At 39.1% G+C, this 18,128-nt stretch overlaps 1 non-coding gene and 2 pseudogenes across 1 annotated transcript; all 3 read right to left on the bottom strand.

Moving 5' to 3' along the window:
* Positions 1-162: 162 nt before the first annotated feature.
* LOC141266223 (5S ribosomal RNA) lies at positions 163-281 on the bottom strand. The gene has a single exon (XR_012320276.1). It is a non-coding gene; the product is annotated as a 5S ribosomal RNA (ribosomal RNA).
* Positions 282-1,217: 936 nt separating this feature from the next.
* On the bottom strand, positions 1,218-1,337 carry LOC141269337 (5S ribosomal RNA; annotated as a pseudogene).
* An 11,612-nt stretch (positions 1,338-12,949) lies between these two features.
* Positions 12,950-13,069, bottom strand: LOC141267574 (5S ribosomal RNA; annotated as a pseudogene).
* Between the last annotated feature and the right edge of the window lie 5,059 nt (positions 13,070-18,128).

The raw sequence follows: 18,128 nt of genomic DNA, 5'->3' as shown, positions 1-18,128 counted from the left end.
AGGACCACAGAAGGATGCTGGTATTTTGCAGAGATGAAATAGCGCAAGAGAGAAAGCAAATGAAAAAAAGAAAAGAGAATGAATGTGTGCACTTGTGAAAGGTAATGGAAAAAAGGCATAGAAGAGAGTGCCCCCTGCTGGTGGAAGGAAGGAAAAAACAAAAGCCTACAGCACCTGGTATTCCCAGGTGGTCTCCCATCCTAGTACTAACCAGGCCCAACCCTGCTTAGCTTCCAAGATCAGACAAGATCAGGCGTGTTCAGGGTGGTGTGGCTGTAGGCAGAGACTAGCCTTTCACTTGCTGCTTTTCTACTTTGACGTCTGGCTGCCGGCTGCCCTTTCCAGTGCTCAGCAAGACCAGGTCCTTTTGTGCTTTCCCTTCTCTTCAATTTTCTTGCTGGCTTCCTTAAAAGGTCTTGTAGACAGAAGGCCCCACTCAGAGCCGCTGAGCTCACTGATCGGCTGCAGCGCTGTCGACGGAACGTCAGCTTCACGGCCAATGCCACAGGCCGGGAGCAGAGGCGAGACTCACCGGTAGACCCGGGTAGGGTGAGTAGAGCGCGGTTAGTTGCTTTCTAATAGCCTGCAGCCGGGGATTAACTTTTAATGAAAGGGAACAATCCCTTTGACTGTCTGCAGCGCGCCACACCTAGGAAGCGCACACACAAGCCAGCATGCACACGTGCTCGCACGTGACAACACTCCCTATCTGCCCCTACAACCTCTCCGTCACCATGCGTCAGACTCTCCTGCCTGTTTTATGATTTCAGGGCCCTAGCAGGAATCACCCCCCCCTCCCCAATTCCTTCCGCACCTTCCTTGCCTTCCTTGCACTGAGGTTAGCTCTTTGTCAGCCGTCTGGCTTGGTTACACAAGCTTCTTTGCAGAGAAACATGTTACTTCTGCTGGCACTCGCTAGACGGCCGGCATCCAAAACCTTCCCTGGGCACCTGCCGAAAGCCTGGCCCCTTCACGGCCCCGGGTGCTTTTAACGCCATCATTTCCACACGGCGAGCTGCGGAGTCAATAAGCACTCCTAGCCGTGACAAGGAGCTCGGTGTCAGGCCTGCGTGAAGGGCGGCGGGGTAGCGTACTTAGCTGCCAACTGGCTCAGAGGCCTTGGGACTTCCATCATCTAAGTTACTTAAGGTCGGTGTCCGGCAAGGTGCCGTTCCATGCTAGCCGAGCTGGGCTGTAGGGCAAAACGTTATCAAAATGGTCTACAGCACCCGGTGATCCCAGGAGGTCTCCCATCCAAGTACTGTCTGAGCCCAGCCCTGCTTTGCTTCCGAGATCAGATGAGATCGGGCGTATCCAAGCTGGAATGGCCAGTAGACGCTGCTCAATCCATCGCCCGGCCAGCCTTTCTCAGGATCGCTTGGTGGCGAGCAATCTGGCCGTGACGGGGCGGGCTCCGAAGGGTCCTTGCAAAGTCTGTGCCGTCCCTACAGGTGTGGTTTGTATAGCAGTGATTCACCCGCCGCATCAGGTGTCTTCAAAAATGTCTCGGCGCAGGGTCTCCTGCAGGCTAAACCCTTCATCACGGTAATGTGACAGAAAGAGCAAGCTGGACCCGTAACTTGGGGGCGGAGCGAGACGTCCAGGGGTGAATGAAGGAAGAGGGTGAGATGGTTGCCAGTGACTTTCAGCTGCTCTTCAGGGGGGAGGGTCGTGTTGCCTGCAAAGGTCTTCTGCTTGGGGTTACCGGTGGTTGCCTCCAGCCACCCGGGAGACGCTGGTCCTGGTGAAAAGGAGCCTAGTATTAAAAGTAAATAAGCAACAATGCTGGAGGCCCACGGTGATCAGAAGGATGCTGGTATTTTGCAGAGATGAAATAGCGCAAGAGAGAAAGCAAATGAAAAAAAGAAAAGAGAATGAATGTGTGCACTTGTGAAAGGGAATGGAAAAAAGGCATAGAAGAGAGTGCCCCCTGCTGGTGGAAGGAAGAAAAAAGCAAAAGCCTACAGCACCTGGCATTCCCAGGCGGTCTCGGTTAAATGGTTAATTATGGAAATTCATTTGGAATGTTAATCGATAATCATTTTTCTGAGTTCTATGCCTCAGCCATCGTGTCTAGTTGACATGCGCTATTTGTGTGTGTATTTTTGGTTCACTACCATATGTAGAACAGGTGTCCATACGACTGGCTATAAAAGCCCATGGTACAGAAAGGGGGGGCTCTCTTGCTCTGCCCACCCCACAAGACACAGAATCTTCATGCTGAGAAGCAGATGACATGTAGGCCTGGACACATGCTGGACAAAGACATGATTTACCAGCCAGGATCCAAGGAAAGATGGGTGAATCTCAACAATTAAGCTAATTATGGACAAATGGACAATAACTTTATAACTAATTATTGTATGTACCTGCTCCAATCTGATTCTTTTTAATGGACAATCCAAGAGTAAATAGATACATTTTTTTATAAGAATATCGTGATATTGATACTTTGAGAAGTCCTCAGTAGAAACAAATAATACAGGAAGAGTATTATTTTACAATGGTGAGCCAGCCAGTCCTGTTTTTTTGTTTTTTAAATTAAGTAAGTGAATTTCTTCCGTGAACAAGGGGGAAGTCCTGACGAGCTGAACAGCTGTTGTTCACGTGTCAGTAAATTCACTAGTTTGTCACGAGAAGCAGAAAGGACCTACAGACTGAGGAAAGACAGGAAGCAGAGGTACTAACAAGGAACAGAATCACACAGGAAAAGAATCAGACGAACTGAAGACAGGACGTGCTGATAAAGAGAAGCCAAGGAATCTTAAGGTAAGCAAAATATGGATATAATTTCTTCTTTTGCTAAACAAAGTAATATTAATTTCAAAGTTAATGTAGGAGATGACATAGAAGTTTTGTGGCTCAGTTTATACAAAGAATGTGAATTGCAGAATTTACAGTTAACTTCTAAATTGGTAAATAGAGACAAACAGAAATTGAGAAATATTCTACATTTGGTAGATTTTTTTCATAGTCTTGTGTTAGAGATTTCTAAGCAGGAAAATAGTGTAGAAGTGTCAGATGGTGATACTGATTCTGACTGTAATGTGGAAAATGAACAAGAAGTAAGACACGTGTCTGTAACTGAAGGTGACCTTGGGTCTGACCAAGAGACGGACATACAGAAACCTGACATGGGAGGAGACATGACTGACATACGAGAAACCGACATACTAGGTGATGTGGGAGGAGACGTGAGTGACGTAGGAGGAACGGACGTACAAGAGCCACTAAAAATATCAGAGAATTCTGGAATTACCCAGGCTCAACTCCAAATTAAAATGATGAAAAATTAGCTGAAATTATACAAAATCATGCCAAAATATGATGTCAAAATCCATGCCTGTAGAAATTCAGAGACATTTGAGAGCTTCTCTGATAAGTTTGATTTATCAAATGAGGAGAGGAATCAATTATTTAAAATATGGATTCCTGTGACATTGTCCAGACGTTTACATTTAATGCCCTGAGAAAATGACTCTCCTAATGGATGGGAAAATGATTCGGACAGATTAAGATATTTGATTTATTGTGTGACAAAGGATTTTCCCAACATAGAAGATCTGCAGAAACTAAGGATTGGTAGGAAGGAATGTACATATACATTCATGTCCATATTTGAACGGTTGTACAAAGCTCTCATCAAAAATTGAAAAGTACAACATATGATAACAACTTTTGTACAAAAATTCAAATTCCTAAATTCAGTTTCCCAAGTTATGGCATCACAAAAAAATTAATTATTTGAATGTGCGCAGATGCTGGATTTTGTTAGAAAACATGAGAATCGTGAAAAGAAAATAAATCAAGCTAAATTTATAAAACCAGGAAAGGTAAAATCTTACCAAAAGCCAATATCAAACTCTCCTAGACTGAGTCATCCCCATAGTGAACTCTATCAAATACGCAGAAGATTTCATATATGTTATAAGCCATATCAGCCATTGCAAAGATCCATCTCTCCACAGAATGAGTTAATTCTCAGTCAGAACTGTGATTCTCTAAAAAGGAAAATGGCTGAAACTGATGGACAGAGACAGGTGAGACGACCAACTCACAGTGACGTCATGGAATGTGGACAGAAGAACAGGCAGTTCTCTGAGGTTTTGAAGGATAGAAAAATGTCTTTCCTAAATAGGGCGCTCCTGGAGATATTTGAGAGAGACAGAAGATTTGGTTTAGGGAGTGGCTAAGGAAAAACTGTAATTACAATGTTGTATCAAAATGTAATACAATGTCTCAATATTTATTTATAATCTTATACAGTAAAATTGTAGTTACATAGTTTCTAATAGTTCATATATGCATATATATATATATATATATATATATATATACACTTGTCTAAGTAGAGATTGCGTATAATTGTATTTATATATACGTTTATAAAATATATATATATATATTAATTAATAAATTAGAACTTCATATATATATAAATTTAAGTAGCAATATTTTGAATTACATTAGAACCAACCAATATATGTATAAGATATTTAAATAATTCTGTTTCTGTTGATATTTAATTTTATTTTCTTATATTTCCTTAGAGTTTTCATTCCAAAGCAGGTTTTGATCAAAGAACTCTAAAATGGATTTATTTCTTTATTCACACAGGAAGTGAAAAAATTGCATGATTTTATGTGTATAACATTTTAAAATAATAACAATATATCTAGTTGAACTATAATATATATGTAATACTTATTAATTCTTTTGTGTTGCTAATATTTTCTGTGCATGAAGTGTTCGTGCAAATTAAAGTCGCTTTACAGCATGACGTGTGACAGCTGCGGCCTTTGAACTTTGAGCTAATAGTATAGGATCCCACTCATTCTATTTTCAACTGATGTAACTTAAGACCGGACAGCCAGTGAAAAAAGAATCTAAGACAAGAGTTTTTTCAAGTGTCTGTGTTATGTTCTGCAACCAAAGCTAAGGAAAGAGAGGAGATCTGTCCCTACTATAAGACTCAGCTATATCCCTACGATGTAACAGGGAACCTGATCCTGCGATCAGACCTGCTAAAGTCCTAATCTAGTCTGTACGGAGACCTATAGATGTGAGGAGGGAATCCCTACAAGTACTAAGGACTGGGAGGAATATGGGACACCTCCTAACAGAAATAGTAGCAGACAGACGAACAAACAAAATAGATAGAACATAGAGGTCCGTAGACCAAGCAAACTAACAGAGTTAGATACAGAGCACAGGCTAGCTAGAAAGTAGATATACAATGAAGTCCAGCAAAGCCAGAAGGGCGGAGCAGGATTAAATAGGCCAACAAGGTCATGTGACCAGCAAAGGAAAAAAAACCTAACAGCAAGGTTCTAACAGTCTGAAATTCCAGTGACTTACTCTCATATTATATAATATGTACTTGGGGAATATTCAAAGAAATATAAAGATATTCAAATGATATGGCAATGCGCATTAATAAATTGGGATACAACAATTTTGGGTTAAATATATATATATATATATATAAATCTTCATATGTGGAATGTTTGAGTTGAACAGATCTGTGAATGTCAGAGTGAAGGTGACAGATGAGTAAATCAGCAGCTGCTAAGTGTGATTGATGTGACAGAGGCCTCGTATGTTTGTATGTTTGAAAAAAAAAAATGTTTCTTTATGTGAAGGTACAAAAATATATTTAATTCTGAGGAAATTATAATACATAATTAGGTATTATCTACATATATATATTTTTATATTTCTTTAATAATTATTATTTCTTGATTTAACTAATAGTGGATAAGGGCAACCACACATCAAAATGGTTTACAAAGCAAATTTATATTTAGAAAAATTTTCCACATGATAATATTCTTGAATAACTATAATATTATTTTTAATGGTTACCTAAATAGGTACACACCTCTCTTTAGTCAAATCTATGCTACTCATCGCTATGAAATTTATGCACAATATTTCTAGAAGAATAATTATTTTTAATTTGGTTCTGATATATACATAAATTTTATAAAATAATATTTTTGGTATTAAGGGGGAAAATGTGTTTTTGATCCTGATTACATAATCACTTTTGATCAATACTTATTTTCCACACATTTTAATAAAGAAGAAATAATAATAAGGTACTATGGTATAATTAAGAAGGGTATTACAAGCAAAGTTGCATAATTTAACATTTTTTGGTCGTACAAGGTTATGACAAATATGAAATCATCCCGATAATGGAGATATAAGGGTATTTTTTATGGAGAATATAATTACTCTGCATTTGTCATTAAAATTTAAAGGCCTTATTTTTATTTTTATTCTTATTTTTACTCTTAATTTTATTTTTCATTTTTAAAATTTTATTCTTACTTTACACTTCTTATTTTTCTATTTTTTCATTTTTTAATTCTCATTTGATTTTATTTGAGTTCAATATCTCAATTGAGAAAACACATTAATATTTAATAAAGTAATGTCTAATACAAGAGTATTGCTTCATTAAATATATTGCTAAGGAAAAAAATGTTTACATTTTCTGAGTAAACACAACAATTCATTCATTCATTTATTCATTCATTCATTCATTCATTCATACATTCATATATTTATTCATTTTGGTTCAGGAGTATACATTCTTTGATATTATTGGTTTAATAAAGATATAAAAACTTGTTTTTTCAAAATACACTGACACCTATGGGTTGGAAAAGGTAATTACACCTATGACATAAAAATGTTCTATCATATGGAGAACTTGATTGATAATGAATTATTATCTATTATTGTTTATTATTCCAAACATAATTTATTTTAATATTTTGATAATAATTAGATGGATATTACTGATTGCTATGGTGCGCTGTGATATTATAGGTTAGGAAAAACTGCCAGATTTGGTATCAGATTAGGGAATGAAGACTTCAATCAAGACATCGCAATTATGAATTCTATCTTAATAAAGACTTTTAATTTTTAGAAATCAAAGAGATTCTCAAAAGTTACAAGAAGAAGCAACTGATATCCGGACGTCTCAGAAGGTAACAGGTGTGAATGCTGAGTGTTATAATAGACTGTGTCCATTACATACAATACAATTCACACCACTGATCACCAGGACGGCAGAGGACGATGATCCTATATGTACTGTGTTGTGTTCAAGTTTCATCACGTTCCAGTGGTTTCTTATTAGAGATGAGCGGTGTTCGACTAGAACTGTTCGCCAATCTCAAATTCGAGCTGTTTTGGGCGGTGTTCGAGTTGTTCGACGAACCCGAACGATTTGCAAAAAATTCGGCTGTTCGAGGTTATGTTCGATAACTGTTCGTGCACCAAAAGCGTGTCCTGCATGTCTGGCGCTATTTAGAGCACCAATCATGCAGGGATTGTCTGCCACTCACTGTAATGCCACAGCCATGGTGGTTGTGGCATTAGAGTGATTGCCCAAATCGATGGGAACTGTGCTCACAGTGAAACATGAAAAGCCGGCAATTCAGCAGCAGTACACCTTTACCCGACAATTTAGAACCGAAAGAATAGAGCATCACACATAGATTAGATAGATAGAAACATGTCAGTCACATATATAAGAAGTACAGTGACAGTGCTGATTACTGTACTTGTCATTTAGTGTAAAGGATTTATAAATAAAAATATTAGTGTTTTCATGCACCGTCTCTTTAAAAAAGCCGGCCGGCAATTCAGCAGCGGTACCCGACAATTTAGAATAGAAGGAATAGAGAATCACACATAGATTAGATAGATAGAAACATGTCAGTCACATATATAAGAAGTACAGTGACAGTGTTGATTACTGTACTTGCCATTTAGTGTAAAGGATTTATTAAAAAAAATAATAGTGTTTTCATGCACCGTCTCTTTAAAAAAGCCGGCCGGCAATTCAGCATCTGTACCCGACAATTTAGAATGGAAGCAATAGAGCATCACACATAGATTAGATAGATAGAAACATGTCAGTCACATATATATGAAGTACAGTGACAGTGTTGATTACTGTACTTGTCATTTAGTGTTAAAATAAAGGATTTATTTAAAAAAAAATTGGCGTGGGATCCCCCATAATTTTAGTCTCTAGCGGAGGTTAAGCAGACGGCTGGGGCAGATGTTTGAAGCCTGGGAAGGGGTAGTACCCACGGAGCTTCCCAGGCTACTAATATCAGCCCCCAGCTGAATGCCTAGCCTTTACTAGCTATTAAAATGGGGGACCCCCCAAAAAATTGACGTGGGGTCCCCCCTATTTTAATAGCTAGCAAAGGCTAGGCAGACAGCTGGGGGCTGATATTAATAGCCCAGGAAGGGTGCCATGAATATTGGCCCCCTCCCAGGCTAGAAACACCAGCCATCAGCCGCCCCAGAAATGGCACATCCATAGGATGCGCCAATTCTGGCACTTAGCCTCGCTCTTCCCACTGCCCTGTAGCGGTGGCAGTGGGGTAATAGGGCTGGGGTTGATGTCAGCTTATAATGCCAGCTGACATCAAGCCCAGGTTAGTAATGGAGAGGCGTCTATAAGACAGCCCCATTACTAACCCCATAGTCAAAGTTAAAAAAAAACACAAACACCCAGAATAAAGTCCTTTAATTGAAATAAAGACACAATTCTTTATTGTTCTAAATTAAACCATACTTACAATCACGCCCTTTCCAGCTGAAGCCAACGATCCCCTGCAATAAAAGAAAAATAATAAAGCAACATAATCCTTACCTTCCCATGGTTCCCACGACAGCTTCAGCTCTGCTACATCGAGATGACAGGCTGGACCGCAGCAGAAAGCTGCCATCCAGCCTGTCATCCTGCAGACACTGAGAAGCGCAGGCTTGCTTGCGCTGCTCAGCGTCTCTCTGTGACGGCATCCAGATGAGCCGAGTTCATGTCCAATGAACTCGGTTCACCTCATGCACGTCACTGACAGCGTGGGAAAATTCTCACGCTGTAGCGGTGAGTGCAGGAGAATTCTCCCACGCTGTCAGTGATGTGCATAAGGTGAGCTCATGTCCAATGAACTCAGCTCACCTCCTGCACGTCACTGACAGCGTAGGAGAATTTCCCTGCACTCAGCGCTTCAGCGTGAGAATTCTCCCACGCTGAAGCGCTGAGTGCAGGAGAATTTTCCCACGCTGTCAGTGACGTGCATAAGGTGAGCTCATGTCCAATGAACTCAGCTCACCTCCTGCACGTCACTGACAGCGTGGGAGAATTCTCCTGCACTCAGCGCTTCAGTGTGAGAATTCTCCCACGCTGAAGCGCTGAGTGCTTGAGAATTTTCCCACGCTGTCAGTGACGTGCATGAGGTGAGCCGAGATCATTGGACATTAACTCGGCTCATCTGGATGCCCTCACAGAGAGACACTGTGGAGCGCAAGCAAGCCTGCGCTTCTCAGTGTCTGCGGGATGACAGGCTGGATGGCAGCGTTCTGCTGCGGTCCAGCCTGTCATCTCGATGTAGCAGAGCTGAAGCTGTCATGGGAACCATGGAAAGGTAAGGATGATGTTGCTTTATTATTTTTCTTTTATTTCAGGAGATCGTTGGCTTCAGCTGGAATGGGCGTGATGGTAAGTATGGTTTAATTTAGAACAATAAAGAATTGTGTGTTTATTTCAATTAAAGGACTTTTTTCTGGGTGTTGTGTTTTTTTTAAATACTTTACTAGAAATTCATGGTGGTCATGTCTAATATTGGCGTGACCCCATGAATTTCGGGCTTAGGGCCAGTTGATAATGCCAAGCTGGCCCTAACCCCTTTATTACCCAGTGAGCCACCGCATCAGGGCCCTGGATGAGTTGGGTACAGCGTCAGAAGATGGCGCTTCTATGAACGCGCCATTTTCCGGGGTGGCTGCGGACTGCAATTTGCAGCGGGGGTGGCCCAGAAAGCTTGGGCCTCCCTGCGCTGCGGATTCCAGCCCACAGCTGCCTAGTTGTACCTGGCTGGACACAAAAACACTGTCACTGTACTTATTATAAATGTGACTGACATGTTTCTATCTATCTAATCTATGTGTGATGCTCTATCTTTCTGTTCTAAATTGTCGGGTACCGCTGCTGAATTGCCGGCCGGCTTTTTTAAAGAGACAGTGCATGAAAACACTATTATTTTTTTAAATAAATCCTTTACACTAAATGACAAGTACAGTAAGCAACACTGTCACTGTAATTATTATATATGTGACTGACATGTTTCTATCTATCTAATCTATGTGTGAAGCTCTATTCTTTCTGTTCTAAATTGTCGGGTACAGATGCTGAATTGCCGGCTGGCTTTTTTAAAGAGACGGTGCATGAAAACACTAATATTTTTTTTAATAAATCCTTTACACTAAATGACAAGTGCAGTAACCAACACTGTCACTGTACTTCATATATATGTGACTGACATGTTTCTATCTATCTAATCTATGTGTGATGCTCTATTCCTTCTTGTCTAAATTGTCGGGTACCGGTGTATGCCGCTGCTGAATTTGTCGGCCGGCTTTTTTAAAGAGAGTGTCTTCTGAGCAGTTTGTCAGCTTTTGGACACCTTTGCAGGTGTTTTCTATGTGTTTCTATGTGTTTTTGTTTGCCTGCCATTGGTTTTAACGGTGTTCGACGGTGTTCTAAGGTGTTCGACGAACAGTTCGACGAACAGTTCCTCGAACATCCTGGTGTTCGACGAACCGAACCGAACCCGAACACTACAGGGGTGGCTCAACACTATTTCTTATCACCTGCAACGCTTCAATGAAAGCTGGTGAACAGGTAATACCTGGCATATGTGTCCTGTATATAAAGGACTGAGTACTGGTTATGGTGCTATATAAAGCAGAAAAGTGTCAAGTTAACCCTTGCTTTACTGACCAAAGACGTCACATCTGTTCCAAAAGTGACACGAGACCAGTGCGGACACACGGAAGATTCCAAAGACGATCCAACGTAAGTCCAGGTGACACTGCACAGATATTAAAGCTACATTTCATCCATGGACTTTGTTTTCTTATCAACTGACACACATGATCTTTCTAATAAAGAGTACAGTTTATGGACTGAACAATAATGAGCACAATTATGGACTGTACAATATCTACATGCTGTAATTTATTTCAAAGGAGTTTTCATCTAAAGACTGTGTTATAAAAGAACCAAGAAGAAGACGAGACGACGACCCGATGACAGCAGATGATGACGATTGAACCCGCGATTGCTTCAATTTAGATATAGGGAAGTATAATTATACATATTAAATGAATATTAGTCACGGCTTACCATAACATGAATTCACATCATTATATAACAATAATCCGATATTGATACTATTATTACTATTATTATTATTATGGAAATTTAATGATATTGCCAAGGAAGAAGGAAAGAAAAAATGATTGATGAATGTATCTTCTTTTGAGATTTTTCAGTTAAAGTCCTTTTATTCTCAAAAAGGGGGAAATGTTCAATGGTTAATTATGGAAATTCATTTGGAATGTTAATCGATAATCATTTTTCTGAGTTCTATGCCTCAGCCATCGTGTCTAGTTGACATGCGCTATTTGTGTGTGTATTTTTGGTTCACTACCATATGTAGAACAGGTGTCCATACGACTGGCTATAAAAGCCCATGGTACAGAAAGGGGGGGCTCTCTTGCTCTGCCCACCCCAAAAGACACAGAATCTTCATGCTGAGAAGCAGATGACATGTAGGCCTGGACACATGCTGGACAAAGACATGATTTACCAGCCAGGATCCAAGGAAAGATGGGTGAATCTCAACAATTAAACAATTAAGCTAATTATTGACAAATGGACAATTACTTTGTAACTAATTATTGTATGTACCTGCTGCAATCTGATTCTTTTTAATGGACAATCCAAGAATAAATAGATACATTTTTTCATAAGAATATCGTGATATTGATACTTTGAGAAGTCGTCAGTAGAAAAAAATAACACAGGAAGAGTATTATTTTACAGTCTCCCATCCAAGTACTAACCAGGCCCGACCCTGCTTAGCTTCCAAGATAAGATGAGATTGGGCGTGTTCAGGGTGGTGTGGCCGTAGGCAGAGACATGCCTCTCACTTGCTGCTTTTCTACTTTGACGTCTGGCTGCCGGCTGCCCTTTCCAGTGCTCAGCAAGACCAGGTCCTTTTGTGCTTTCCCTTCTCTTCAATTTTTTTGCTGGCTTCCTTAAAAGGTCTTGTAGACACAACGCCTTACTCAGAGCCGCTGAGCTCACTGATCGGCTGCAGCGCTGTAGACGGAACGTCAGCTTCAGGGCCAATGCCACAGGCCGGGAGCAGAGGCGAGACTCACCGGTAGACCCGGGTAGGGTGAGTAGAGCGCGGTTAGTTGCTTTCTAATAGCCTGCAGCCGGGGATTAACTTTTAATGAAAGGGAACAATCCCTTTGACTGTCTGCAGCACGCCACACCTAGGAAGCGCACTCTCACACACAAGCCAGCATGCACACGTGCTCGCACGTGACAACACCCCCTATTTGCCTCTACAACCTCTCCGTCACCATGCGTCAGACTCTCCTGCCTGTTTTATGATTTCAGGGCCCTAGCAGGAATCACCCCCCCCCTCCCTAATTCCTTCCGCACCTTCCTTGCACTGAGGTTAGCTCTTTGTCAGCCATCTGGCTTGGTTACAAAAGATTCTTTGCAGAGAAACATGTTACTTCTGCTGGCCCTCGCTAGGCGGCCGGCATCCAAAACCTTCCCTTGGCACCTTCTGAAAGCCTGGCCCCTTCATGGCCCCGGGTGCTTTTAACGCCATCATTTCCACACGGCGAGCTGCGGAGTCAATAAGCACTCCTAGCCGTGACAAGGAGCTCGGTGTCAGGCCTGCGTGAAGGCGGCGGGGTAGCGTACTTAGCTGCCAACTGGCTCAGAGGCCTTGGGGCTTCCATCATCTAAGTTACTTAAGGTCGGTGTCCGGCAAGGCGCCGTTCCATGCTAGCCGAGCTGGGCAGTAGGTAGAAACGTCATCAAAATGGTCTACAGCACCCGGTGTTCCCAGGAGGTCTCCCATCCAAGTACTGTCCGAGCCCAGCCCTGCTTTGCTTCCGAGATCATATGAGATCGGGCGTATCCAAGATGGTATGGCCAGTAGAAGCTGCTTGATCCATCGCCCGGCCAGCTTTTCTCAGGATCGCTTGGTGGCGAGCAATCTGGCCGTGACGGGGCGGGCTCCGAAGGGTCCATGCAAAGTCTGTGCCATCCCTACAGGTGTGGTTTGTTTAGCAGTGATTCACCCGCCGCATCAGGTGTCTTCAAAAATGGCTCGGCGCAGGGTCTCCTGCAGGCTAAACCCTTCATCGCGGTAATGTGACAGAAAGAGCAAGCTGGACCCGTAACTTGGGGGCGGAGCGAGACGTCCAGGGGTGAATGAAGGAAGAGGGTGAGAAGGTTGCCAGTGACTTTGAGCTGCTCTTCAGGGGGGAGGGTCGTGTTGCCTGCACAGGTCTTCTGCTTGGGTTTACCGGTGGTTGCCTCCAGCCACGCGGGAGACGCTGGTCCTGGTGAAAAGGAGCCTAGCATTAAAAGTAAATAAGCAACAATGCTGGAGGCCCACGGTGATCAGAAGGATGCTGGTATTTTGCAGAGATGAAATAGCGCAAGAGAGAAAGCAAATGAAAAAAAGAAAAGAGAATGAATGTGTGCACTTGTGAAAGGGAATGGAAAAAAGGCATAGAAGAGAGTGCCCCCTGCTGGTGGAAGGAAGGAAAAAGCAAAAGCCTACAGCACCTGGCATTCCCAGGCGGTCTCTGTTAAATGGTTAATTATGGAAATTCATTTGGAATGTTAATCGATAATCATTTTTCTGAGTTCTATGCCTCAGCCATCGTGTCTAGTTGACATGCGCTATTTGTGTGTGTATTTTTGGTTCACTACCATATGTAGAACAGGTGTCCATACGACTGGCTATAAAAGCCCATGGTACAGAAAGGGGGGGCTCTCTTGCTCTGCCCACCCCACAAGACACAGAATCTTCATGCTGAGAAGCAGATGACATGTAGGCCTGGACACATGCTGGACAAAGACATGATTTACCAGCCAGGATCCAAGGAAAGATGGGTGAATCTCAACAATTAAGCTAATTATGGACAAATGGACTATTACTTTATAACTAATTATTGTATGTACCTGCTGCAATCTGATTCTTTTTAATGGACAATCCAAGAATAAATAGATACATTTTTTTATAAGAATATCGTGATATTGATACTTTGAGAAGTCCTCAGTAGAAAAAAATAATACAGGAAGAGTATTATTTTACAATGGTGAGCCAGCCAGTCCTGTTTTTTTGTTTTTTAAATTAAGTAAGTGAATTTCTTCCGTGAACAAGCGGGGAGTCCTGACGAGCTGAACAGCTGTTGTTCACGTGTCAGTAAATTCACTAGTTTGTCACGAGAAGCAGAAAGGACCTACAGACTGAGGAAAGACAGGAAGCAGAGGTACTAACAAGGAACAGAATCACACAGGAAAAGAATCAGACGAACTGAAGACAGGACGTGCTGATAAAGAGAAGCCAAGGAATCTTAAGGTAAGCAAAATATGGATATAATTTCTTCTTTTGCTAAACAAAGTAATATTAATTTCAAAGTTAATGTAGGAGATGACATAGAAGTTTTGTGGCTCAGTTTATACAAAGAATGTGAATTGCAGAATTTACAGTTAACTTCTAAATTGGTAAATAGAGACAAACAGAAATTGAGAAATATTCTACATTTGGTAGATTTTTTTCATAGTCTTGTGTTAGAGATTTCTAAGCAGGAAAATAGTGTAGAAGTGTCAGACGGTGATACTGATTCAGACTGTAATGTGGAAAATGAACAAGAAGTAAGACACGTGTCTGTAACTGAAGGTGACCTTGGGTCTGACCAAGAGATGGACATACAGAAACCTGATATGGGAGGAGACATGACTGACATACGAGAAACCGACATACTAGGTGATGTGGAAGGAGACGTGAGTGACGTAGGAGGAACGGACGTACAAGAGCCACTAAAAATATCAGAGAATTCTGGAATTACCCAGGCTCAACTCCAAATTAAAATGAGGAAAAATTTGCTGAAATTATACAAAATCATGCCAAAATATGATGTCAAAATCCATGCCTGTAGAAATTCAGAGACATTTGAGAGCTTCTCTGATAAGTTTGATTTATCCAATGAGGAGAGGAATCAATTATTTAAAATATGGATTCCTGTGACATTGTCCAGACGTTTACATTTAATGCCCTGTGAAAATGACTCTCCTAATGGATGGGAAAATGATTCGGACAGATTAAGATATTTGTTTTATTGTGTCACAAAGGATTTTCCCAACATAGAAGATCTGCAGAAACTAAGGATTGGTAGGAAGGAATGTACATATACATTCATATCCATATTTGAACGGTTGTACAAAGCTCTCATCAAAAATGGAAAAGTACAACATATGATAACAACTTTTGTACAAAAATTCAAATTCCTAAATTCAGTTTCCCAAGTTATGGCATCACAAAAAAATTCATTATTTGAATGTGCGCAGATGCTGGATTTTGTTAGAAAACATGAGAATCGTGAAAAGAAAATAAATCAAGCTAAATTTATAAAACCAGGAAAGGTAAAATCTTACCAAAAGCCAATATCAAACTCTCCTAGACTGAGTCATCCCCATAGTGAACTCTATCAAATACGCAGAAGATTACATATATGTTATAAGCCATATCAGCCAGTGCAAAGATCCATCTCTCCACAGAATGAGTTAATTCTCAGTCAGAACTGTGATTCTCTAAAAAGGAAAATGGCTGAAACTGATGAACAGAGACAGGTGAGACGACCAACTCACAGTGACGTCACGGAATGTGGACAGAAGAGCAGGCAGTTCTCTGAGGTTTTGAAGGATAGAAAAATGTCTTTCCTAAATAGGGCGTTCCTGGAGATATTTGAGAGAGACAGAAGATTTGGTTTAGGGAGTGGCTAAGGAAAAACTGTAATTATAATGTTGTATCAAAATGTAATAAAATGTCTCAATATTTATTTATAATCTTATACAGTAAAATTGTAGTTACATAGTTTCTAATAGTTCATATATATATATATATATATATATATATACACTTGTCTAAGTAGAGATTGCGTATAATTGTATTTATATATACGTTTATAAGATATATATATATATTAATTAATAAATTAGAACTACATATCTATAAATTTAAGTAGCAATATTTTGAATTACATTAGAACCAACCAATATATGTATAAGATATTTAAATAATTCTGTTTCTGTATGAATTTGTTATTTAATTTTATTTTCTTATATTTCCTTAGAGTTTTCATTCCAAAGCAGGATTTGATCAAAGAACTCTAAAATGAATTTATTTCTTTAGTCACACAGGAAGTGAAAAAATTGCATGATTTCATGTGTATAACGTTTTAAAATAATAACAATATATCTAGTTGAACTATAATATATATGTAATACTTATTAATTCTTTTGTGTTGCTAATATTTTCTGTGCATGAAGTGTTCGTGCAAATTAAAGTAGCTTTACAGCATGACGTGTGACAGCTGCGGCCTTTGAACTTTGAGCTAATAGTATAGGATCCCATTCATTCTATTTTCAACTGATGTAACTTAAGACCGGGCAGCCAGTGAAAAAAGAATCTAAGACAAGAGTTTTTTCAAGTGTCTGAAATTCCAGTGACTTACTCTCATATTATATAATATGTACTTGGGGAATAGTCAAAGAAATATAAAGATATTCAATTGATATGGCAATGCGCATTAATAAATTGGGATACAACAATTTTGGGTTAAATATATATATATATATATCTAAAACTTCATATGTGGAATGTTTGAGTTGAACAGATCTGTGAATGTCAGAGTGAAGGTGACAGATGAGCAAATCAGCAGCTGCTAAGTGTGATTGATGTGACAGAGGCCTCGTATGTTTGTATGTTTGAAAAAAAAAAAAATGTTTCTTTATGTGAAGCTACAAAAATATATTTAATTCTGAGGAAATTATAATACATAATTAGGTATTATCTCCATATATATATTTCTATATTTCTTTAATAATTATTATTTCTTGATTTAACTAATAGTGGATAAGGGCAACCACACATCAAAATGGTTTACAAAGCAAATTTATATTTAGAATAATTTTCCACATGATAATATTCTTGAATAACTATAATATTATTTTTAATGGTTACCTAAATAGGTACACACCTCTCTTTAGTCAAATCTATGCTACTCATCGATATGAAATTTATGCACAATATTTCTAGAAGAATAATTATTTTTAATTTGGTTCTGATATATACATAAATTTTATAAAATAATATTTTTGGTATTAAGGGGGAAAATGTGTTTTTGATCCTGATTGCATAATCACTTTTGATCAATACTTATTTTCCACACATTTTAATAAAGAAGAAATAATAATAAGGTACTATGGTATAATTAAGAAGGGTATTACATGCAAAGTTGCATAATTTAATATTTTTTGGTGGTACAAGGTTATGACAAATATGAAATTATCCAAATAATGGAGATATAAGGGTATTTTTTATGGAGAATATAATTACTCTGCATTTGTTATTAAAATTTAAAGGCCTTATTTTTATTTTTATTCTTATTTTTACTCTTAATTTTATTTTTCATTTTTAAAATTTTATTCTTACTTTATACTTCTTATTTTTCTATTTTTTCATTTTTTAATTCTCATTTGATTTTATTTGAGTTCAATATCTCAATTGAGAAAACACATTAATATTTAATAAAGTAATGTCTAATACAAGAGTATTGCTTCATTAAATATATATTGCTAAGGAAAAAAATGTTTACATTTTCTGAGTAAACACAACAATTCATTCATTCATTTATTCATTCATTCATTCATTCATTCATTCATACATTCATATATTTATTCATTTTGGTTCAGGAGTATACATTCTTTGATATTATTGGTTTAATAAAGATATAAAAACTTGTTTTTTCAAAATACACTGACACCTATGGGTTGGAAAAGGTAATTACACCTATGACATAAAAATGTTCTATCATATGGAGAACTTGATTGATAATGAATTATTATCTATTATTGTTTATTATTCCAAACATAATTTATTTTAATATTTTGATAATAATTAGATGGATATTACTGATTGCTATGG

Source organism: Phyllobates terribilis, unplaced genomic scaffold (assembly GCF_046119375.1).
Source record: "Phyllobates terribilis strain yellow unplaced genomic scaffold, ASM4611937v1 Scaffold_4__5_contigs__length_816908805, whole genome shotgun sequence".
Classification (NCBI taxonomy): Eukaryota; Metazoa; Chordata; class Amphibia; order Anura; family Dendrobatidae; genus Phyllobates; species Phyllobates terribilis.
The sequence above is the reverse complement of the archived record's forward strand: the minus strand, read 5'-3'. Positions and strand labels throughout refer to the sequence as shown.